Source organism: Aphelocoma coerulescens, chromosome 4 (assembly GCF_041296385.1).
Source record: "Aphelocoma coerulescens isolate FSJ_1873_10779 chromosome 4, UR_Acoe_1.0, whole genome shotgun sequence".
Taxonomy (NCBI): Eukaryota; Metazoa; Chordata; class Aves; order Passeriformes; family Corvidae; genus Aphelocoma; species Aphelocoma coerulescens.
Window position 1 is genome coordinate 5561007 of NC_091017.1, and position 25966 is coordinate 5586972.

The window sequence follows — 25966 nt, forward strand, 5'->3', positions numbered from 1 at the left end:
CTTGTTAAAACCACAACTAACTTGCAAAGCTTTTGATATTGGTGAAACAGTAATTTCTGAAGGAAACTGAACTAAGGAGTATATATATTTTAATGCTCCTGGTTTTGTGCTGTCCAGAATGGAAGTGCCCAGTGAAGACAGAGTGAAGCAGCAAAGGAGAATGGAGAAGATACTTCCTGTGTTTGCTTTGTAAGCAGTGATGTATAAAAATCCATGTTTGTTTTCAGAAGGAACCTCTGGAGGAAAACAACTGTGGGCAAGAACGTGCAAAATGTAGAGCTAGAATTATCTGACTTTGTCCTGTCAAATGTTAAGCCAAACAGGAAGGTTTATTTTTCTCCCTTCTTTTTTTCTTTTGGCAACTACTTCCCCAAGCTTCCTATGGGGTGGAAATGGGCAATAAATAGCAGGGTATCTAATGGCATCATTCCAGGCCTCCCAGCTACTGGTGCTGGCAAGGAAATGGCTCTCCTTTTGCTTCCTTCTTATTTTTAGAGCGCTGAGTTTTCAGGGGGTGGAGGGAGGGTCGGCTATTATCAGTGAGAGTCAAACCACAGTGGCTGCCTTCCGCAGGGCTCTCACCGCCCTGCCAAACTGGAGGAAGTTGGACTCATATAATTCACACTGCCAGCGGTTTTGCCTCGTAAGCGAGACTTCCTTTAAATCCAAAATACATTCACATGCACGCAAAGCTGAACCCTCTCGTTCCTACAGGAGTCCTGCTTTAAATATGTCCACATTTTTGTCTTCTGGCCTCTCCTTTTTTTTTTTTTTTTTTTTTTTTTTTTCCCCCACTGCCACTTCTTCAAGTTTGAAAATGCTCACTGGAGAGATGAATTGCAAACAGAACCAATGTTGCTCTTGGAAAAGTTGCTCAAAGAACAAGCCCTGGAGAACAACAGGCTGTAAAAACAGTCTTCTCTGTGATTTGATGACTTCCATATAAAAATGATCTTCTCCAAAATTCTATTTTGAGCTTTGTGTGTTTGAAGTTGATTATTTTTTTTTTTTTTTAAATTGTCAGTCATGCAAACTGTAGGAAGTACAACTGGGTTTATTAAAAATCAAGGGGATTTGTTTGTCATGAGGTGATAAAAAGAACCAAAAATACCAAAGGCTGTTTCCAAGTTTTGGAAGTAAAGCTTTTCCTCCTGTAAAACTTTAGACACTATTCTTAGTTTTTGCACAGGGGTGCTTGATTTTCATTTTAAATTTGTAAGCCAGCTCAAATAATTCAGAATTCATTCCCACATGATAGGCTTCTATTTCTATTTGGCTGCAGAGCAGAACTTTAAACTAGAGAAGTTCAGCTTGGTTTTGATTTTGACATGAACATTTCAAACACCCCTATTTCTACAAACTTCATATGGGAACACTTTTTTTTGGTGCACTTTGTGGCATATCCTGGACTTAGAGAAATCATGGCTGGAAGCTTTGATCTGCAGCAAGTCCCCTGGGTTGCTCCTTCCCCAAAGGGGACTCAGGTATACCAAATTCCTTCTGAAAGCTTTTCCAAGGTTGTTGTTTCCCTGGCGTTTGGTCTCAGGGAAGGGTATAGCATACATCTTGTAGTAGGGGATGCTGTGGAGGTACCCTGGTCTGGGCTGGGTTCTTCCAGGTTGTATGCAAATACAGGCTCTGAAATTTCTCCTAGCAAAGGAAAGACTGATTCCCAGGCTAGATCTGTAACTTTACCTGAAGCCTTGAGGCACAAAGCAAGGCGTGATACTTGATACCAGAGGAATGGGTAAGGGAAAACCAGAGCAGAAATATCTGCTAGTACATGTTCAAATTCTGTTGGTCCAGGTTGCACCATGAAGTTTAATCACGGGTAGGGATCTTTCAAATGTGGCCTTGGTGGTTTCTGAAGAAAAATTTCATAGTCATGAAGATGTCTCCAGGTGGTTTGCCAAGTCTGTGCTAACTGATCTAGCCCCTTGCACGTGTCAGTCTGGGATTTGGCAAGACCTTAGCTGAAGCACAGTATTTTCCAATCACATGGCTCTAGAAGAATGGTTCCATAATCCACAGTACCTTGTTGTTTCCCATAGTTCCTGATGCAAAGACTGAGGAGGGCCCCAGGACTGGCCAGCCTTGGAAAGTCATGGTGCTGAATTAATAGTGCAAGTTTGTTTTCACTTGTGCTTGGTGTACTTTTGTGGGAATGTAGATTTTAACCGATGAGTTTTACATAAGTTGCACTTGAACTCCCACAGAGGTTCAGTTTGAACCTAAGCACAGAGTCATTTCTTCTTTCGTGTTAGGATACTTTTGTACAAGCCTATGCATTCTACTCAGTATGAGGTTATTTTTCTTTTTGCCAGATAAAAGCATCTTCAGATATGAACAAGTAGAATATTGTCACAGAACAATGATTTATTACTATTATTGTTATTTTGATGACAAAACAGATTAAAGAAGCTTGTTTGTCCTGAGACCACTGAACATGTGCTGCAAAAAAATCTCTGTTGCCCAAGTGCCACTTTGATTTCTGGAAGAATGCAATCTAATTACTCTGTCATTGCACTAAAATACTCCTATTTGTACAGTTTTCTTGGTTCATTTGGGTTCCAAGAGGACCTGTTCTCCAAGGAGTTTGATGCTATGAGTAGGTAAGCATGATAAATCCATGATAAACTTGCTTTACACTTAAATTATGATGTTCTGCTCTTTAGAATGTATTAGAGACAGGGTTTAATAGTCTTCTGTCCTTAATTCTTATTCATATCCAGTCTGTAATAGTCTTTTGGAAAGTCTAAATTGCTTTTTATTATAGAGTTTGTGAGTATCCATAGTGAAATATTTCTTCATCAAAGGCTCACTTATGATGTCAAGTTTCTCATTATAATGAGATTTATTTGACATATCTGTAAAGGGCTCTTCCCCCCTTCCTTTTGTCCATGAGAGTCCAGGTTTACTGATATAAGGCATGATGTTTCCTGAGTGATAACATTAAATGTATTATCCTCCTGGTGTGCTTGAATAAGAATTGTGATAGAGAAACCCTTTTGGAAGTGCCTAATAAATCTCTTATCACTGTGAACATGGGTGCTGAGACAAGGAGACTTGGGCTGAAACATGTTTAGGGATAAAGTGTATTTTTGATATCCATGGGCCATTCTGAAATATTTTGCAATATTGTGCAATTTAAGTGATTACCTGGCTAATTTCATGCCAAACATGAGGTGTGTATTTTTCAATATAGATTAGTAAGACATGATGCCATATAGAAAATGCAGCTTTCTGCTGAATACCGTAAATACAAGGATAAAATACAGCATATGTGGCTTAAGTCTGGCTGCTGAACTAAATAATCTCTATATAGTGAGCACTTTAATGACCTCCAGGGTGAAAATATTTACTGTTTCAAAACAAAGCAAGGAAAAATAGTTATGATTTTTCTCCCCTATTGGGATGACCGGAGCTCATTCAATAAAGCAGTATTTTACAGAACATATAACTTGGCATGGAAGTGTTAAATCTCTTTCAAATGTATCTTTTTTTGCCTTCTATAAAAACTGCATAACCTGCTTTATGTGTATGCATCACAGCCAATAGTTAAGCTCAGATATTTACCACAGGTATCATTTGGTCTTCGAACAGGCACAGTGAGACTTTGAGGGAAGTACTGTGGAAGATCATTTATTTTCACACCAATTTAACACCACAGTCCTTATCTTTCCTTAGAAACAGGGTCTGGACTTTCTCCAAGTGGAAATTTTCTACCAAAAGGTAAGTCTTAAACTATGGTTAGGGAAGCAGCAGAGGAAAGAACATGAACATAAAAATAATGTTGCCAAATCCTCTCTGATGTCATTCCATTAGAGCTGATGGGATTTGACCACTGAGAATTTGTCTCATTAACAGTAAAGTCCCAGCCCAACATGTGTTTGCTCTGAAGATCCCATCCTGCTGTGAAGTTGCTGGGCCAACACATTTGGCTACCTCCAACACTCAACTGCAGTTTGGGGTGGCTTGGACATTATGAAAAGAGAATGGGCATCCACGAAATTGGGATCCATGTTAGGGAGTAGAGACAGAAGTTTCTTGCTCTGATTTTTATTATCTTAATAATTATCTACCATTTTCAGTTTGGTAGTTTTGATGGAGGTTTGTAGGCTGGGGTTGTGAGCAAAATGGAGGTAAAAGTTGCACTGAGGAGGTCAGACAAATCTCATTTTAAAGTATTAAAACTTGTAGATTGTGATTTGCACAGTTTTTGACAGTTATGTTTGAAAACTAGCAGGTACTAAAGGATATTTCTGTCCTCTGAAGGAGCACAAATATTATTGTATCTTCTGATAGACACAAAGTCTGATGGGCAATTACCATGTCTGCATCCAATACATATATTCACCTTCTTTAAAAGTGAAGCTTCTCTAAGATTTGGAAACTCCTGTATGCAGCACCTTTGTGTGAGTTTTTCTTGTCTTTCCCTATAATAAAAAAACAAAGAAAACCCTTGGGTGGGTCCAGAGATCTCAGTGACCTGAAAACAGAACAGATTTATGCTGCTGTAATTTATTTGAAGCCTTGTCATCTGCCTTTAGTTTTGCAGTGAGATGCTAATCTCCTCAGATTTTGTGTACTGTTAGTACATGTAAAAAGCTGTCCAAAATGTTGGTATCAGCATTGTTCCATGACATTTACAATGAATATTTCAAAACATATTTGCACTAGTTTAGAATAAGTTCTACAAATTGATTTCAACCTTTGCAAGTAATACTATGAAAAAAAGCCCAGGATAAATATTTAGGATTTTGATTCTTGGATGTGAGCAGTACAATGTGAACCAAGTGTGTCATAATTAAGTAAGAAGGTGGAAGTCCTGTGTGTTGAAAGGGACTTCTCCTGTGAGGCTGGTTGGTTAATTTGGTCAAAAGTCTGTGGGATGGGAGAAATAAACTTTCTGATGAAATGAAAAACTTAAATGAAAACTTTCCACTTGGGTTGAGTTTCTAGGCTGTCTTCAAAAAACACTAAAACTTACTGAACTGAGAAAAGGGTTTAGTTGCCAAAACCAAACAAAATTTAACTCTGCATGTAAACTGGAAACTACGATTAAATTGGAAATTGTTCATTTTCCTAAAATGATTTTGTGTGGGTTGGGAAGTGGGGGTATAATTTCCTGACCAGCTCTAACACAGGCTTGCAGCGCTGCTGCTTTTTATACTTGCAGGCAGCCGGAACTGGTGACTAAGGTTTCGCTAATAGTGCAAATTCTAAGAGCTGGTTGTTTGTGAGCATGTAATTGACCTTTGCTGGCAAAGTGATGTGGAGATAAGGAAAGGAAAAGGATAGATTTCAAGTCACTTCTTTTCTCCAGCTCGGAGGAACACACACCAGTGCTGCCTCTTGTTTTAGGAATCCTTTAAGCGCCGTCTGTAGTAATTATTTCAGTAGCACATATGGCAATTGCATGTCTAACACTGCCTGCTTCACTGCACAGGTACGAACACAGTTATTCAGCAAACATTCAGTACCGAGGAGGCTCCTTATCTGCAGTGATGATAGTAAGCATACAGTTTTATATAGACAAGCTGTGTCCCTAATTCCTTACTATCCATGGATTCAAAGCAGGCTTTTCCTGAGCAGTCTTTAGGAGATGAATCAAAGAAAAATACGCAGCAAACTAAATTTCTCACTGCCTGCCACATTATTTGTGTTTTTTTAGGAAGTGGGTTTTCTTCTCAAGTAGAAAGTATCAATCTATCTATGACAAATGGGGGGAAAAAATTGAGACTATTTTTGCAATCCAATTAGGGATATGAGTATATGCACCTTAGGTTCTGAACCTAAATTTCCACCTTGATTTGAACCACCCTAAATTTGGTAATATCAAATGGAAACTTGTTCTTTTGGGGGGGAAAGTTCCTACTTTAATGTTAACCATCACTGGCAATTTCCACATAATTCCTGACTTTGTCCAGTGACTTGATGTAGCTGAATGACACCAGAGTTAAGTGTAAAGCTGCCAAGCACAGCAGTTGCAACTGTGCTTTGAAGGGTGGTGGTTTCCAGCCTGGTAGATGTCACTGGGACTGAGAGAAATGCTGATGTTTACAAAAGGGAGGAGAAATAAAGTTTAGACAGGGGAGGGGAGGAAAGCTTCTGCTGCAGCCATTTGTTATCATAAATACCCCAAATCCTTCTCAGCTGTGGAGCAGCAAAAGATCCAATTCTGCCTTCCCACAGACTTCTTTGTAAATGCTCCATCCACGGCAGCATCCACAATGGCTCTAGTGGCTGAGGGAGGTGTGTGTGTGTAACTGCCACATGGCAGCATTGGTATTATTTTATATCCCTTGCTGATATGGCTCTTTTATGTTCAGTTCTGGCCTGGATTTTTTTGGCAATAGGTCCTGAAGGCAGTGTCTGTTGTACAGGAGCACGGTTGGTTTTCCTTCCATAGCACGAAAGACCGAAGCATCTCTTTGGAGTGAGAAGAAAGGAAGGACAATTCTGAGGTGCTGAATGTCCTTTGCCTGTGTTGAAGTCAGCAGTGGCAGTGCCTTCCTTGTGCTCGTAGGGCTGTGCCCAGAGAGCATTTTCATGTCAGCATGGCAAAGGTAGGAAGTGAGAACAGGCTGTTTTTCTCATTGTGTTTATTCAGCCGTCTCTCGTTTCTGAGGACCGGGTTCAGGAGCAAGGTACCGCGCAGTCAGCTTCTCAACTTGCTGATGTTTGCACTCGCCTTCCCCTGTGACTCATTCCAAACACATCTCGTTCATTCAGGAGGGTAATTTTCTATTTCCACTTTGGTGCACTTCTCCTCCTCCTCCTCTGCCCCCTCCTTCCAGATCTAAAATGTCCTGTCAGCTGCTGTTTATCTGATGGTTCAAATGTCCATGCTTGGTTTCTTTTTCCCCGTCGCTACGGTTTCTCCTTCCGTTCCAAAGGCTGTTTTAGTTGTCATTTCTATTCCCCTGTCAGCAGCATTCTTCATCGTCTCTGGCTTGGGCAGTCTGTCTACATCGTTTTCTTTAGAGGTGTTTTTGTGCTAAATGAGTGCCTCCTAGGAAGCCCAATGTAGCATAGCATAATTAAGTGACAATATATGAGGTGCCAGTCCTTTACCAGGCAGTTAATGACTGGCTGGAAGATTTACAGGCATGAGGTAGAGTCAGAGGAAATTTAGCACTCCAGTTAAATGATAGGTAGAGAACATTTGAACACTCCTATTTTCCAAAGAAATACTAGTTTAAACTTAGCCAGTGGTCAGCTTGCTTATTTCTTTATTAAATTGAACAATTGTTAAAATTGCCAAGTCTGGAAGATGTTATGTGATAACATTGCCCTTGGGAAAGGGTATCTTGGGATGTCTTGATGAGGTGGAGAGTGGCAGCAGGCTTGATTCTAATTCCATATCTTCCAGTAATTATGTGGCTACATCTGGGAAGATTTTACATGGGGTTCTCACTCTTTCCCCTCTTCATTACTTTAATTGTAATGTAGTGTACACTCATGATCTTCCCAAAATAGCCAGTGTATTTTTTATCCCTTATGCCTACAAGCTTTGCCTTAGCAGTGTGCCCTGGAGGCCTCGCCTCCTGCTTCATGATCCATGTACTGATGGCCCAGGCAGGACAAGGAAAAGTGTTCCCTACCCCTGCTTCTATCATCTTCAGATTCCACCTTTTTCTAGCCACAAGTCCATGCTCCAGCTTTCTGGCAATCCTTCACAGCTTGCAGAAGTGAAGCACAGGGATGTCAAAAATTTGCTTTGTTATTTTTAAGTGTCTAGGTACAGTGTAAATGGATACATGTATCTCATTCCCTATTTGCCCCTTCCCCAGCCCACATGGAAAGAAATATGAAGTTTATTTACCTTGGTTTGGATCTCACTTTACATATCTGAAATGTTTTGAGTGGGTTCTACACTTTTAAGCATATTAAATATGAGTTTTCAAGGCCAGGGTGAGTTTTGCTAGCAGGGCTTGTGGAAAGTGTGGGCATGTGGCACACAGAACACAGGCTGAGTGATATCTGTTCACATACATCTCTTTAAAACATGAAGGGGAAATACCACTGTCTTTGGATAAGTGTCTGCAAGATTATTCCAGGGTAGGGTACTAAATCCTTCTACTTTTTTCTTTTTTTCTCTAGCTCCCTTATGTTTCTACTCATGACTTTTTCTCTTCTTTTTCCTTTTTTTTTTCCTTTCCCTTCCTCCCTCTTTTTGGTAGCAGATTACTGTGGCCACTAAGAGGTACTGTTGATACAGCTCTAGTTACCACAGTTTAGTTGCTGAAATAGAGATCTTTTTGTGTGCTTTTTGCATATTTGAGCTGCTCTTTCATTGTGTCCTTTTGCTGGTTGTTGTTTTTGGTTTTTGTTTTCCTGTATTTTTGTTTTAAATGAGTAGGCTGTTTATATTAGCTTAAACATTCACTTGGCTTTATGCCATTCAGCTTCATGCCCATGTACAAGGCAGGTGAACATCAACACAGCTCCAATTTTCCTTTCTTGCTTTATTCCTGCTTTGAGTGACAATTTTTGGAGTTGTGCAGAACAGGTTTGCCTCAAGGGCTGCATTTGTTCTGGCAGTGAGGTGAGCACTCCTGGGTGCTGGGTTTTCCTGCCATCCCCAGCTGGGAAGCTTCACCTTTAAGAAGGTTTAGTGGGATGTGCCAGGCTTCTTGGTGCACCTGTGAGAGTTACCCTATAAACTGAGTACAAATTTGTTATTAAATTAATTTGTTACTAAATTTGCCATAAGGTATGTATTAAATATATCTTGGTGGTGCTTTTACTGGGCACACCAGAGATGCCTGGAGAGTGTTTCCTTGGTTTTAGCTCATCTTTCCCCCTTTCTATTTATGAAGTAGTCCACTTGAAATAATGCTTTTTAAATTTCTGGTGTTTTATATTAAAGAGTATTATATTTGTCTTCAATTTTGCTCCACGAGTTCCACGTAAAGAGGGAAAAAATGCCAGAATCCAAATGAATGTCTCCAGGAAATACTTCTGCCATGGGAAGAAGTTGGGATAGTTTCAAAAAATAGAAGTAAAGGTGTTCATAAATGTTTAGTAATCAGAGTTTTAGGAAGTATTTTCAGGTTTTTCAAGTGTCACTAGCTTCCTATTGAAACATGCCCAAGATTTGGATACATGCTGGTATTTAGATGCTGCAGTTGTACAGAGTCCAGTGACAAAGTGGCTTGCAGATTTTAGCTTTGGACACATTAGGAACCTCCTTCTTTTTCCCTTCCCCCATCTTGTGTTTGTGGGTGCCTATATTTACATAAAATTTTGTACCGTCAGCTCTTAAAGAAAGGCTAAATTGCTGTGGAACTCTGCTTTCACCCAAGCTGAACCTGTTTCTCCCACCAGCATATCCTGTGCCTTTTGCAATTGCTTTTCCACCCCAAACTTTTGATTCCTTTAACTTAGCATCAATCTACCTGCATTCATTTTGAGTTGTCATCGTGTGGTTGTCGCATGCCATAATGGAATTTTTCCTTAACTGCGTCATCATGAGCAGCATCTGAACCTCCAGAGGAGTCAGACACTCAAAGGAAGTGTGTCCAAATGCATGTCAATTTATTTGCCAAGTGTGCACACGTGTATATCGCTGCCCTCTCCTGCATGGAACAGGTACTGCTCCAAGATGTGCCTCAGGCCATTTTATTGGGAAAGTGAGAGCTGTGTCAGCCTCCTGTCAAAGGAAAAGGGTCTTGTGACTTTAGCCTGGGAGATGTTCCTGTTGTTTCTGCGAAGCTTAGGGTGTCTGTGGTGAGCCCTTTAGAGACAGCATGGCCAGATCTGAAATCCAGAGAAGTTCATTGCATGTTTGCACAAAATTAAGAGTCTTTTGAACAGAGCTCATTTCTAGTTGCAGCTGAAAAGGGCATTCAGAAATCTGGGTGCTCTTTGTTACTTTCTGGAAAATTTGCTATTTATTGCCATATGTCTGTAGGACATTGTTGAAACCGACTGAGTCATGGCTCCTGGAAATGTCAGGAGGCATATTGAGTAGCAACAGAAAGTTAGGGGTCATCATGGCAGAAGCAGAAATTGTGTTTAGTTCTGAGGCTATGAACACAACAGCTGTGTGAGAGCCACAGGGCAGGGAGCTCCTACAAGGCAGTGCCAAGTGGGGACCAGATGGCGTGCGGGATGGGTGAAGCGTATGAAGTCATCTGCCTGTAGGTTATGAATTCAAGTGCAGCTCAGAATGTTAAGCTGGCTAAAAATTATGGTTATCATCCGCAGGACTGGACTGGGCTTTGAGGTGCTGGCATGAAAAATTGAGCAAAGAAGGCCCCTCATGGATGAGGAAGTAAGGGGCAGTGTTGTGGCTGATGCAAAGGGCTGGATTTCCAAGGACTGCTTAGCCCCTTTGGTATTGAGTGTTTTGCAATTGGTTTTCTTGTTTAGGGAGTGAAGGTGGACTCTTTTACAGAAACAAACACAAAAGAAAAAAAAACCAAAGAAGAAAGGATGGGGAAAGAGGTGTCCTGATTTACTAGCACCAACTAGCATCCTTTGATTCCTTTGTCAAAAGCTTCATTCAAGACTGAAATGTATGAGCTGAGACCACTTTAGCACAGTGTGGTTTTTTTCCTTCTTTAAGGTTGGAGTGTGGGAAATGGGTATTATCAGGCTCCCAAAATTCCGACAAGCTCTTGATCATAGAATGAATCACAGAATGGCTTGGGTTGGAAGGGACCTTAAAAATCATCTGGTTCCAACCCTCTGCCTTGGGCAGGGACACCTTCTGCTAGACCAGGGTGTTTAATGCCCTATCCAGCCTTGCCTTGGGCCATTCTATCTGGTGTGAAATTAAACTTTTTGTGCCCTGGAAACAGATATTCACAAATGAAAGGAGGCTTGAGGCTGGAAGAAAGTTGTGGGGTTAGCAACTGACTTTTGGTTGCAGGGACTGTCTCCAAAGGCTCTATTCACAGAACAGGGAGGGAGGTGATATTAACACTGACAGATTGAGATGGGAAATGTCACTTTGAATGCTTTATATTCTGGGTGTGGATTCACTGAGATGGGAATAGAGAAGGGGTCATTGACAGCCTTCTGCTTCTCAGCTAAGCTTTAGCAGGTTCCCATTTTGTAGGTGCTGGATGGTACTAAGGTTTGCTGGAGAGATGCAATGCTCTTCTAGGGTCGCTCTGCAGGGCTGGAGGCAGCCACCAGGGCAAAATGGGAGGGCAAAATGCCATGCAGAGGTTCAATCTCCATGGTCACATCTGGGCTGAACCTACATGGGCAAAATACATGAGGTGGCCTCGGCTATCATCTGTGATCTCTGAATTGAAAGTGGAGAAGGTATGGAAAGAGCAGGAGTTTGGGATGATGAGGGCACATTTGGAGTAGGTTTAATTGAGTAAGCCATTGCCAAATGGGTTGTCCTGTCCAAGACAGACAAGAGGCAGAAGGGTGACAGTTCAAAATGGAAGGGTGACAAAAATGTGGCAAAATGAACATCTTGCCTTAATCACTTTTAACTACAAAAACAGTCCTCTGTGATTCTTGCAAACATCTGCCATCAAATTTGCATCTACTCTGAGAGCCAGGTGTTGAGGTCTGTAATCACAAACACTGAGATCAAGCAGCACGTCCTGTATCCTAAGTACCCTGCTAACCAAGCCTGACTTGTGTGTTCATCAATTGTGCTCTACTCACTCTTTAAAAAAAAAAAAAATTAAAATTTTTTTGGTTATTATTTTTATTTCTTACTTTGTGCTTTGGGCTTGTTTTCCACATTCTTGAGCTCAGTATGTCTAAACCCAATACTTTTTTTCATCTGATAGAACTGTGTATCTAAAGTTTTGGGGCAGTGATAGAGCACAAATTTAAGAAGTAAAAATTAATCGTTGATTCTTTTGACACATTGTAAACTCCAAGCATTTTTGTTTTTCAGCTCAGACTTTTCATTTGATGTAGGAGGATGGGCTTGAGATGTTTTTAGTTTTGCTCCACAGATTAATCCAAGCATTTCAATGGTGCTTTTGTACATTTTGTTAATATGGTCTGCTAATGGAAGTGAAGCAACTTAGATGAGTAAGTTCTGATCTCCGGAAGGTCATGGTGATTAAGCATGACCAACTTGCAACTGAATAGATGACATGAAATCTGATAAACAGTGTGCTTGGTGTCATAATATTTTGTGAAATTTTACTATGGAGATATTATGAAATAGTTTAGTTATATGTGTCTACAGTGTGAATTCAGCACTGGTACAGAAAAATAATGTGTTTGATTGTCTTTCACTTCATCTTTCTGTTTTCCACTTCATCTTGCTGTTTTCATGGCTATCACATGGAAAACACTTTAGTAAGGTGAGTGATTCTCTGTGAGGGACAGCTTCAGAGAATCTAGGTGTGCTAAGGAAAGTATCAAGAGTTCCTTGACAAGATATGAGGGAGGAGCAGGGAAAAGATGAACACAAATTAACAACTTTTCACAGCAGTTGACACAAATCCTTGTGCTGATCAGAATCCACAGTATAGCAAATCACACTGAGTTACTTGGGAATAAAAGCAAGATTCCAGCTTCTCATGTTGCTGCCCATTTCATGCCACTTACACACAGGTCTGTATATTGAATTAGTGAGTATTTCAATGTATTCTGATTTGGTTTTTAAGAGGTAACTTTCTCAGTCTTTGGAGGCTTCAGGTTTGGTTCTATAGAAGTTAAAGTGATTTCTGTATTTAAGAAAGTGTGTACAATAAGGCTTGTATACCAAATGTAGTTACATTTCTTACTTGGGAAGATAACAATGATTTCCTTCCGATGATGGGGTTTCAATTTCTGACACATCAGCGAGTCACATCGAAAATGTTGAACTACAAATAAGCTTAAGAGAACTGAACAACATGTCTAAGGTTCTGAGTGTAGAAATTGCAAACAGAGGCGTAATCTCTCTTGTTATGCTTGGGCCTTTGGAAACAGAACATGCCAGAAATATCGCCTGCTTTTGTTTTTTGGCATGGTTAATAAATTGCTCCAGTCAACTGGATGTTCCTTTGGAAGGTTACAGTAAATCATGGGCCTGGACATAAGCCAACGTTTCCTTCCGTGAGGCAAATCTTAAAAGGTACAAAAAGGCTGTGTTGGGCTGTTCTCAGTTTCCTTGTGGACACAGTCTGCTCCCAAGTGGGGGAGCCACAAGATGGCAATGGGTCTTTTATACAAGCTGGATGTAGCCAAAAACCCCCCCAGATAATTCAGTTAATTCCTTCCGACAATGGTAGAAAGTGATTTAAAGAAAAACAGCTGGATGAAAGCAGAGAGGTGTAACCTGAAAGAGCCGTGCTCAGGTCTGCAGACTTGCTCATAGAGCTGTGTGTTTGTTATTTGCTTAGGGGTTTAGAAAAGTTGTTTGTGCTTATAGTCCACTTCTTAAGGGAAGAAATCTTAGTTCTAATATGTAGCTCTTGTGCTCCTGTGCTAGATTTATTATCAAGCTTACTCCATAACTGGCAGTTGGGAGTGTATCTGGATGTACTCAGATCCAGATGAGAACTACTTATCCAGCTGCTCAATTCCATTGGTATATCACTCTTCTCCTCCTCCTTCTTTCCTCCCCCTCCCTTTTATTTTTCCCCCTGTGCTTTAAGGTATCAACAAAGTGTTTTGAAAAGGTTTGAGAAATAGGTTCTGAATTTTTGCTTATGGTTATCCAGGAAAAATTATTAAAGTACTCAAGAAGTGTAAAGTTATTTCATATTTCAATACTCCTTACCAAAGAAATATCTTCCCATTCTGTATGTTCACTGGATTAGATGACTGGAGGCAAACACAATGAGCCACATTGCTGGGCAAGGGTAGAAGTTTGGACTTGGACTAAATTACAATAATTTCCTTTTCCTGCGAAGGTTGAACAGCTTATTTATGCTAGAGATGGAGGCAGTGTGAACTTTTAAAGGAGAGGTGGTATGTGAGAATGGGGTAGCCCTGATATTCCTGCTCTGTTTCATTCCTTGTCTATGGTAAGTGCTGGTATGGCACAATGACTTTTTTGATATGTGTGCATATGTGCAACACACAAAAAAGAAGACAAATTCCTCCCTTGCCCACTTCTAGTAGGTTCTAGGAATGACATTGTGGCAACACATCTGACAGGGCAGTAAATGAGCAGCACTGCTGTGGAAGCACAATTTTCAGAGAATCTTTATCAAGTCTTAGGACTCATGACAGTTGCTAATTTTGGAAAACTTTCAGTGGAGCACTTAACAGCTTAGCTGAACTTTGGTTTCATCTATTAGTAATTACTTCCAGAAGTTAGCTTGAGTGAGAAAATAAAACCTTGCAGTCTCCTGACCAGGACTATGGCAACGTGAGAAAGGGCTCTGCTCTGCTGGCTGGTGCAATGTAAATGTGCTGCAAAACTGCAGTCACTGCAAGAGCTGAATGTCCGCTTAGATAAAAACATATTTGTTAGAAATATGGAGCCTGATCTGGTGGGTCCCAACTTTGCTGTGTTTACTGATGTGTAGAAAAATCCCTAAAAGATGTGGAAGCAGGAGTCTCCTGGTTATTGAGGTGGAAAGAAATATTTCTGTAGCTTTCAATGACCTTGAGAGTCAAACCTCACTCTATCATTAAAAAAAAGGTAGGAAGGAAGTGAGCTTTCTTGCATTTCAGGTTCTTTTTTAAATGAGTCAGCACAGTCTAATCTATACTGTGATTAAGTGCCTCTAGCCAGGAGGTTTAGAGAAGAAACAAACACAGTTTTGTTAGTCCCCTTCCTCCATCCTGCTGTGGTGTCTTTGCTGCCATTCCTGCAGGCCTGGCTGACGTGCGCCCGTGCACAGCGAGAGGCACACGCGCCTTCTCACACGCACGCCCGGCCTGCGCCCTCTGAGTGAGACAGGGCCACGCAGAGCCTGCTGCCTGGCCTTGTCAGAACTTGATAGCTCTCTAAATATTGTATTCTTTGTTGCCATAACACTGGGAAAATAGTGGGGGATACTGCATTATAAATATAGCTGAGGCCTTGGGGAATAGGAGCATTTCTAAAGGGCCTGAAGCGATGGCAGAGCATAATTCTCATAAATAAATGGGGACATAATTACTGAACGCTGACTGGATTTCTGCCTGCTGTGGCACTCCAACTTGCTAGACAATTATTATACTAAGGGATTATCTTTTAACAGAGCACAGTTATCTTTTCTGTTTTTCTCATTTTGCTATTCGCATAAGCCAAGGGAAATGCAAAGCGTTCTAATTGGTCATGGATCTTTCTACTAAATAAGCTCCAGCTTTATTTAGAAGGGTTTTGTGCAGTACATCCAGTTTACAGCTGGAGGAAGGTTGAGGGCAAGGAGAGGATGTGACGGGTCTGTTTTACAGAGGATGTGAAATGGGGAAACAAACAGATAAATGTTGTGTTGAACTGAGTTATGAATGACAGTCCCATAAAGTCTATAAAGGAAATCAGGCTCCCTCTATTTCTATCAAAATAAGGAGCATTGACCTTTTACCTCTGCCTCACCTGCCTCAGCTTGCAAATCTGACAGCTGCAAATAGTATTAAATGTACCCACTGAGTAGTGATGTAGTGATTAAAAATAGAATAGTACTTTGTCATGTTTACTGTCTTTTACAAGACTTCTGTTTGCTGTGTATGCTTTGCAAGAGTTAAATAACTGCCGGTGCTACGTGGTCTAAATTCCAAAATAGTGGAAAAAAGGAGACTGTATATACTGGAAAAAAATTCTGAAGACAAGTAACAGATGGCAAGAGAGCTCAAAAGGGACAGGCAAGGGAAGAAACTATATTGCTGGAAAAGAACTGGAGAGTGGTTAAGGCAGAGGGAATTACAGAGATAATTTTATCTCTGACAATTGGGCAGAAAATAGACCAAGAAAGATGAGAAAAGGCAAATAGTGTAGGGAGGGGTGGTGGAAGATGCACATGCATGACTGCTTTTAATCAATGAAGGAAAAGAACTGATAAAGAATGAGGAGAGATGAATGAGGAATAAGTTTTGTGTGCCTTAGAATTTTGTTTCTGTACAGAAATCTGTTTATTCAGTCCATTTTGTGAGAAATTGAAGAGACACATTCAATGGAAGAGAGATAGTGACAGAACTCATGTGGATAACTATCTTGTCACATAACCTGCCTAAATCCAAGGTTGATGACTTGCTAAGCTCCCACTGTAAATTTCAATTAGAAAATACTACTCTTATTTTTCAAAACCCCAGAGACAGTGATATTCAATGCAGGTGGAATGATCCCCATTTAAACTCTTATTATTTCTAGGTCTTGTCTCAATTCTATTGGCCCAGCATGAGTAAATCACCAGCCAGGAACCACACTGACTTTGATGTGATCTCGTAAAATCAGGGCTATTCCTTGTGAAGTGCTTTAAGATCAGGACACTGCTGAAAGGTGAAAAGTAGCAGGTGGTGTAGATTCATAATCTGGCATTTTAGGAGGATGTCCAGCCCAGCCTTGCTCAGTCAGACCTTGAACTCCTTCAAGCATAGAGTTTCCACAGCCTCCCCGAGCAAACTGTTCTAGTGTTTGATTTATGGGATTGGTGTTTCAATAGCTGGTGTGCCCCATGCATGGCTGCATTGTGTGGTACAGCCCTGACCTTTTCAATATTCTGTCTCAATGCCAGTCGCCTCTTCAGAGCTTCCATGGCTCCTGCAAAGAGTGAAGCTGTGGGGAAATGTAGAGTGCTGAAGAGACAGAGTAGCGAGATTCATTGTTCTACACAACAAAATATGAAGGATATCACTCTGATAGAGGTCTCTGAGGGATTGTAATGAGGGTGGGCTGAGGCAGGCTGAAGGTCAGCAGCTCTCTGCTTGTGGTCTTTTGGAGCCCTTCTGTGCAGAACGGTGTGGCTCCATAAACTAAGTAGGAAAAAAGGCACTCACTTTCAGCAGAAAAGGTGGGGCTGTGACCCTCAGGTGCTGCTAGCTGCTGGCAGGATGAACAATGTTCTGTACTTGCCCTGCCTGATATCTCTGGTCTATTTGGGTCGTACAGTTTTCAGGGGAAAAGACCATTTTTCTTGCTGGGTACTCAGTAAAACAGACCCACTGTGGTGTTTGGCTGTTACTGCAATAAGGAAAGATGATAATACTGGCTCAGAGAGAGTAGGCTGGTTTTGTTGGGGTTTGGGTTCTTTTTAAAATCACCTGATAATTTTCCCTCAAACTTCCTGCCAGTGAACTCTGAAGAAAGCTTGTAAGTTATATAGGAGAGCAAGTTCACCTGAGCACTGAGACCTCTCACCCAACCCTGTCTCATCACCTAATGCTGTCTGGTTATCACTGAAGTTGTTATCCTTGGCAAGCCTTGAATTCCTCCTGACATGCAAAACCTATTTATTAGCATGGTGTATGGATAAGTGAAGCAGTAACCATGGGAGAAAAATGGAATTTTTATATTTATGTGACAAATAAGTGACAAAACACTAAATTCCATTAGCATCTCTGGTTTCAGGAGAACTGGATATTTTCTCCTCTTGCTTGCTCAATTTCTGTGACCTTAGGCAACTCACTTCACCTCTATATATCAACTTTCCAAACTGTAAAGACAATAATCTATATCAAATTGTACTTTGTTGCCTTGATAAATATACAGAGGAAGTCATGTTAGAGTTGCATTGTATTAAATTATGTTGGAAAGTGATAGAAGTCAGAGAATAAACTTGGCCAGTATAGAATCAATCTGCTTTCTCCTCCTGAGCTGGTATTCTTGCTCCAAAACAGTGTTTAAGAACATTTGAATACTTTACTTTGCAACGATTTGCAAAATGCCAAAATTGTTAGCCCACAGTTTTCCCCTAGAAATCCCTTAATTCCAAGATCATTGAGAATATCAGTGCTTACTGAATTCTATATTGCGTTTGCTATTTCTTTGTCCTCACCATGGCCTGTGACTCATTTGCTGCATGTTTTTCAAGCCCTACTTTGAATACTAACTTGTGAATTTTCTTCTTGCTTTTTTTCCGTGGCACGCACTACTGCAGGAACTGTGCTGGGAACCAGTGTTTGAGTTTTGTGGTAGTTTGGAAACTTGAAAAATATTTCTGTTCCAAGTCACTGTTTTATATAGAACAAAATTATGAATTTATATTTTGGAAGAACTAGACATGTGTGTCTGTGTTTATACACATGCATCTTATTATACTATTATATTAAGGCTTCTAACTACCTTTCATCCTTATACTTTCTCCTGTCTGTCCACTTTTACTGAGAAAACAGTAAAGGAGAGTAAGGAGAGGAAACATTTGTACTTGAAGATATACAGGCTTTACTCATATCTCCCTTTTTTTTTGTGCTAGTGTCACTTCTGTCTGCATCCACAGCTACTGTTCTATCCTAAATCTGAAAGAGTCTTCCAAAATAAGAAGTCTTTCCTTCAAAAAATACAGCATTTTGGCACATAATCCTTAGCAGACAGTCTCTGCCTGGGAGAGTGGAACTCACATTAAAATCAGAGTTTACAATATTAAAATGGAGCATTCTATGAGTTCCAGCAGTACAAGAGGTTCTTATGGATCCTGTGACATGTTTAATTCATTTTGGAGAAGTGCATTCAAATAGATGTTAGCTCCAGTTCTAGGGAAGGACAAGCAGCCTGTCTGAAAGGCATACATAACGAAGACCTGCATATTTCATGATACATCATGTGCTGCTCAGGTGCAGAGGCAAAAATTCAATCCTTTACAAGTGTGTCTGCCCAAACTGGAGCAGAGGTAGCTATTTTGCATCCTGCCAAAGTGTGTTTGATCTTGGAAGTATAGAATATTTGTTTTATGACTATGAGAGTGCCAAGAAATTCTTTGAAGCAAAGTCTGTAACCTCCGAGGCTGAGATGGAATAGGATGAAACAGGAAAGTTACTGGAAGATGACATTGTTAAAAAAAAAATACAAAACTCCCTAAACTCGAACTCAACAACCTTCCCCTCCAACTCTTTTTAAGCCTGCTTCTTTTAATTATATTGCCTGTCATGACTCTAATTCTTTAAATTAATTATGGTGACTGATATGAAGTCTAAAATGCCTTTTCCAATGTACATATGATATGATGGATGGTGATTAATTGAAACATAGAGGTCTGAAGTTTGATAGCTTATGAAGTACAGTTTGTGAAACAGCCTCAGCTTCCATTTTTTTATTGAACTGTCTTTCTGAATGTCATTAGAGTATTAGACCCAGAGGGAGACCATATAAATGACAGATCACTGCTGAACGAAATTCCAAGTTTTCCTTTCTTCCTTCCAGACTGAGGTAGCGTATTACACTACTGTCTTGCCTGTTTTTACAGGAAGAAAGAAGCAGTGACAAAAATTTTTGGTTTAAAATGAAATCTGCATTTGCAAAGTCTTTGCTGTACTGTCCCTTTGTGGACTTGCCTGGGTAGCACAGTATGTAAGTGGTGGCTGAAAATATTAAATAGGAATATTTACTTCAGTCCCTGTGAGGGGTTTCTGGTATTGTTCCTTGCTTTTGGCTATCGAGTCCATCCCCTTGCAGCCAGTTATGTGATACCATCCTGGAAATGTTCTGTAGAGGGAGGTGGTTGGTGACCAGAAACAACTTCCGGTCCCTTCCCTTCCAGTAAAGCAGGTTCTGGGCAGTTCTGTGCGAGACCTTGATAACTTCAGCAATTTGATTAAAACTTGATTAACCCTACTTCCAAATAAGCCTATAGGGAGAGTGTGGGATTTTTTGGGCTGGTTTGTTTTTTCTTTTTTTTTTTTTTTTTATTGCCTTAAAATAATCTGCGGCGGGAGCAGTATCTGTAATTGTGCTTTGTACAGAACCTAGAACAGTGATTCCCAAATCCTGAAACCATCTTTAATAAGCATAGAAGTAAGATACTTAAGACCTGCAACTAAAGTCTTGAAACTGATTTTGCTGCTGCTTTTTAGCCATTCTGAGGGCCCTTTTGTGCTGTTGCAATTATTGCAGATGTTATACATCTCTCCTGTGTACGAAAATCTAATGGTTACTATCTCTTATTTCTTTTCTGTACCACTACAGGCAACTAGTCAGGTTTAATGTGAATACTGAACTGTGCGTCCTTTGAAAGATCAGAGATGGTAAAGGGGGTTGTCTGAAAGCAACATGGTAGGCAGAGCTGTAAAGAACTTCTCTCAAGTTGCTAATGAACACTCAGAGCTTTAAACCGAGAGAAAGCAACAGAAATGTGCCAGGGCTTGACAGAAAAATCCCTGCTGCTAAAAGTAGGGATACAAAAAGACTGATACCTTGTAAAACTTGGCTACAGTGTGCAGGATAGCCCATGGAATCGTGCCAGCTCTGATAAACTATGCAAGATGATGCCTGATATTTGGAAAAAAGATAAGTGAACGGCAATATTATGTTGCAAGAATTTGTAGAACATGTGCAACCAGGAGAAGAGGTTTGACAATTGAGCTATTAGCCTCAAGGAACTCCTCATGGGCACAACACTGTAGGACAATATAAACAGTGTTTCATAGATAGCAAAAGAGACATTTCTTAATTTGAAGTTGAGGATGCTGACAATTATTCTCATTATGAAATAATGGGATCAGCATTACAAAAAAAGCAGTGGTCAGCTGGAATGCAAAAAGGTAAAAATTTGTTCTCAGGAAGAGGGTTTGTGAAGTAATGTGGAATGGCAGTCTATCTTTAAACAAACAAAAACCATTCAGTCATTTTTGAGGAATTTTTCTCCACTGCTTGTACAGGAAATGTAGGTTCTTAAGGTACAAAGTAGTTTGTCACACAATTACCCTGTAAATATCTGGTTGTTTGTTATTGCCTATTTAATCACATTCTCAGGGGAGAAGTACCCATGATAGGTTTTAAACCTACCAAATCCTCCAATTTTTTGGTTAGTGGTACTCCAAGACAAATTTGGGAAGATGGTCTTCAAATCCCCTTTTGAGCAAAGAAGTGCCAAATCAAATGAGCTTGACATAATTCAGCTGTGCCACGGTTTGTGATTCAGGGAAAGATTTTTAAAGGTAGAAATTAAAATTATCAGTATGTTTTTGATCTGAGAGCAAGTAAAAGAGTTATATGTTAGTCAGTTTTAGAACTGGTTTCTACCAGATGCTTGTTGGTCTCAGCAAACAAACAAAACTGGGATAATTTTGTGAACAGATCCCCAGATAACCAAGTTAAGTGAATTAATTCACACCAGTTACCATGAGAATGCTGGATGATGTAAAAGCCTTTTCTATGACTACAAGTTTCTGTCAAGTGGCTTAGAAACACAAGACTATATGGGACATATTGGAGGTTTATTGAACATTTGCTGGGTTTAGTAAATGGAGGAATAAAAGGATATAAAGTTGTAGGTATTAATATATTAGTCTGAGAAAGGAACATGTGTGGAAATACAGCCATAGGGACATGTAAGTATGAAACAAGTGGCATGTGAATTGTCCCTGGAAACAAGAGTCTAAAAATGAGCATTTATAGGCATTGAATGAAGCACCACAGTAGCCATCTCAGTGACATAATGAGCTCAGTATTTCTTGTATCTGAGCTGTAATTTCAATGCCTCTGCAGGCACTGTAGATCTTTTTAGATCTTCATAATTCACCATGCAAAAGAGGAATTTCCTGTCTAATCCTATTCCTATTTAATTTTTTATGTAGGATCATTAGTAGGGTTAGCTGTAAGGTGTTTGTGTCATTAGTGTGTTGCTGAAAGAACTTAACCTCAAGAGTTGCAGTTTTACTCTACCTTAAAATGTTATGCAAATTCCCCATCTCAGGGTATCAGAGTGAAACACAGATGCTGTTTTATTATTCTCAACTCACTTTTGACTTGTTTTACTAGGCTTTGGGCTCAACAGGCCCAAAAGTAATTAAATGCTTCCTTTGTGCTATTTGGAAAATCCTTCATTAGCAGTGTTAGCTTCCTTCAAAATTAATGCTGTGCATGCCAAATTGACCTGCAGAGGAAAAAAACCATAAAATTCCCTTTTTAAAGCTACAAGGGAGGAAGAATTCTTCTGCTTCATGGCAGTATCTTAAGCTTAACATATTAATATCTTTCTCATCCATTAGAGAGGGGACTATTAGACACCTGCTGTTCGAGGTTAGTCTCGAGTCTTCACTGATTTTGTTAGGAAGAAAATTAAAGCAGTGCTTGAAGAAGCCAGGAGGCTGAGTAAGGATTTAGGAAAGGGGACATATCACAGTACCAGTGATAATGTTAAACCAAGCTGCTGCTGTTATCAAGTCAGTTGGATTCCTTGGGCAGTCAAAATCCTTCATGTGAACCTGTCCCCCCCCACCTACCACCAAACTATTGGTACCACCTGTCTCCTAATTGTTGTAATTAATAAATCAATATCCCCATGACTTGCTTATTGATCCTCCTTCCTTCTGTGACTGTACTGGCTTTAGAAGGAAGACTAGTTAAAGACAAGATATCTGGTTTGGAAATTCCTAGAAAAACCCGATATATTTTAATATATTGCTTCCTCTTGACCTTGCAGCAGGTCCTGGAACACAGTAGAAAAAAAGAACTTTAGAAGATGTATTTTTTAAGGAGTTTGTCCTTCAAATCAGTGGGACTAATGTAGTCTCAGGATTTGTCAAATCTTTCTGGAGAGCTTTCCTATGGACTTGAGTTCTACCAACATATGGAAAAATTGACGTTGACCAATGATTCTGAGTAGCCTGGCTTATAGGACATAAATATGTTAAAATAATACAGGAAAAAGTAGCAAGAATATATCACTTGAGATCAGTGAGAGATACAAAACTTTAGATTTACAGCTGTTTGGATACATCTAACTAATGCATGGTGAACTTTAGTTGGTAGTTTGTCTTTGTGTGCCAGTGAAAATGTGAAAAGATTATTTTCCAGTGCAATTCAACCAGATTTATGGCAATTATAGGCTCTGGTAGCAGAACATAGTAAAAAACTAAAGAAAAGTTGGATGAGTGCTCGTTTTCAACCTTCTTTAAAGAGGAACAATGGGAAATGATTTGTATAAAATAAAAGCCAGAGTGGAGATGGTGGCAAAACCCGCCTACTAAATAATCCTGTAATGTAAAGCCCTCCTATGAGCTCTTGCCTGCAGTGACATTCACATCTGCTTGTGAAGATGGGTTTGTCCAAACAATAGGAAGATATTCTGCTAAAAGATTTCCAAATATTTTGGAAACTGTAAAATAAACAACTCCTCAATCCCATAAAGTTTCTATTAGATAGTCTTCATCTTTAGATTAATAAATTATAAAATTTGAATCTACAGTGAAGGCTAATAAGCCTTGGTAAGATCAGCATGACTTTTCCTCTTGAATGAGTTTACGGTCCAGTAACAGGCACTGTAATATTGTTATGACAACAGAGCACATTGAAATAATGCTTGAAAGAGCCCATTAAATTGAAAAGCTATTTGGGTACTCGACTATTTGATCTGTGGAACAAACTTTTCATCACTGTTTATTGAGGATTATTTATTGGGGAGTCAGAAATTTCTAATAAAACTGGTGACAGAACAGCACTATGAGAAACTATATTTTCTGCTAGAAGCATAAGATTGCTGCTATTGGAAAACAGTGACTCTTTTTCTTAGTTACTTACTATTGAGTTTTGAATTAACTGGAGTAACATAAGACTTAGGTATGAGAGCCCCCTCAGTGCACACATCTGGCTGATGAACAGTGGCAATCATAGTAGAAAAGAAAAATGTTAGCCTGGGTAAAAGAAAAGGATAAAGTATATATTATTATGCTATGGAAAACACAGGTGAGGTTATCACCACTTAAATACTAATTTCTCCTCTGGAGAGGAGAGGTGTTGATGCAGAATTCTATTCCCAAAGTCTAAATCAGGGCTGAGTCTGAACTCGACTCCCGCAGTTGCTCTGGCACCTCACATTGACCTTGCATGGCAAAATCTCCAGCAACTGCAGTTGTATCTTTGCATTCCAATCTTTTGGAGGAGCATAGATATTAGTAGACTGGAATTTTGGTGGGTTTGAAAACTTAAAGATTCACAATCTAATACTATGTGTTTTCATGATATTGCCAGCTAATGGTTATGAATCATACTTCCCTTGAGGCAAAAATTATTATTTGACTTCAGTGCATCAAACAAAGAAGGTTTTGTTTTATTCCTTTTGAACTGCCCTTGGTTTGATCCTTGATTGTGTTAAAATTTAGTGTTGTCATCCATCTAAGTAATAACAATGCACTTTAATTTATTGTCATCTAAACTCAAAGGCTTGTGAATATCTGAAGAGGAATAACTATAATCAAATTTAGGACAGAAACAAAAAGCATATTGACATATCCTATCAGTCTGTGAATTAAAATAAGAGTAGACAAAAGCTATTTTTTATTTTTAGCAGGAGTTATGGGGAAATAACTTAATATTATTTAGTCTTAATGTAACTGGAAAATGGATTAATATTTATGTGTTTTTCTTCTGCAGTGCCCCTTTGCATCCTAGTCAAAGCTTTTGTCTCTGATTTTGGCAGAGAAGTTCTTCAGTTTGTCACATTTTGAGAATCATCATAGAAACATAGACTACCAGGTTGGAAGGGACTTCTCCTGGCAAAAACATGGCCGAACAAGATGGCCCAGCACCCAGTCCAGCTGAATCTTATAAGTGTCACAAGTTGGGGAATCCACCACTTCCCTGGGGAAAATATTCTGATGGCTGATTATTCTCACTGGGAAAATTTTCTCTCTTGCATCCAATCAGAGTCTCCCCAGGAGCAACTTGTACCCATTGCCCCTCATTTTTAACTCGTGATTCCCTGTAAAAAGGGAATCACCACCTTCCTTTTGTGTCTTCCCTCTTACATCTTCTTTGTAGCCACCCATTTAAATACTGAAACTCCCTTAAGCCTTCTTTTCTCCAGGCGGAACTTCCCAGTTGCCTCAGCCTTTCCTCACATGGCAAGCTTCCCAGTCCTTTGATCATCTTTGTGGTCCTTCCCTGGACAGCCTATCCATGTCTTTTTAGCATATTAGGGACCAAAGCTGAGCACAGTATTCCCAGTGTAGCCTGACAAGCACTGAGTAAGAACTTCTTTGTCTTGCAGGTGATGCAGCTCATTGTACACTGGGATCCCCAGGTCGCTTTCCACAGTGCCACTCGCAGCTGGGCAGATCCCAGGTTAGAAGGTTTAAAAATGTTTTGTAAACAGTTTGCTTGGTTGTTACCAGGTGCTTCAGCCCAGTAAACACCTGTTTGAAAGATAGAAAATCTTGGGGGGGAAGAATTGTGGGGTTTAGTGGTGATTCGATGGTTTTGCTGGGAGCTGCTGGAATACTTGTATGTTGATTTGGCAAACAAAACAAATTTATTTACCTGTGAAGTATATTACAGAAGTACCAAACCTCTCCTATTTACTATGAATCCTTTGTGAACCAGTGCAATTTCTATGGTTCCCTCACAGTTTGCTTTTGTTTGTTTCTTTTTTAATTTATCTTTAGTCTTTGTGTACTCCAGTGGTGTCATTCTGCTGAGCTGAAACTGTTGAAAATGTGAAGGGCTGGTATTGTGCTGCACTTTAATTAGTTGGGGTATTTTTTGTCACCCTAAGGACAGTTTGATATGGGAATTTTGGTTTTATTTATTGTCAAATCCTAAAGATGTTAGTGTACGGTGCCCACACCTTTAAATAATAAAACTCCTATATTTGTTTGCAGATACTCTAATGTGTTGTTAATAAACTTGAAAGAACACAGTCTTGTCTAATAAACACATCAAACTAATGGGTACCAAAGCAGTTCAGAAGAGTGTTTGTTGTTTGGTGTTTAGATTTCAGTCAAAATTAATCAACAATGGATGGGGCCTGCTGTATTTATTAGCAGCACAAATCCCTGTGATTCGGTGCCAGGTCCCTTTGACTCGTTCCAGTGTACGCTGGCAGGGGTACAGGACTGATAAATACTTACATCCTTGTGACTGGGAAAGAAAGAGGGGAGTGGGATAGAGCTGAGAAAACAGACCTCACAGTTGGCATGAATTCCTTGAGAGCCATTTTGAATCTCTTTCAGAGTGAGCTCG

General features: G+C 39.8%; 1 long non-coding RNA gene across 3 annotated transcripts in view; it reads left to right on the forward strand.

Moving 5' to 3' along the window:
- The window catches only part of LOC138109366 (uncharacterized), a 126030-nt gene that overhangs the window by 14407 nt on the left and 85657 nt on the right, over positions 1 to 25966 (forward strand). For all 3 annotated transcript variants that reach the window (XR_011150431.1, XR_011150430.1, XR_011150432.1), the window contains exon 3: positions 24996 to 25069. This is a non-coding gene — a long non-coding RNA (uncharacterized lncRNA). The remainder of the gene's footprint in view (positions 1 to 24995; positions 25070 to 25966) is intronic.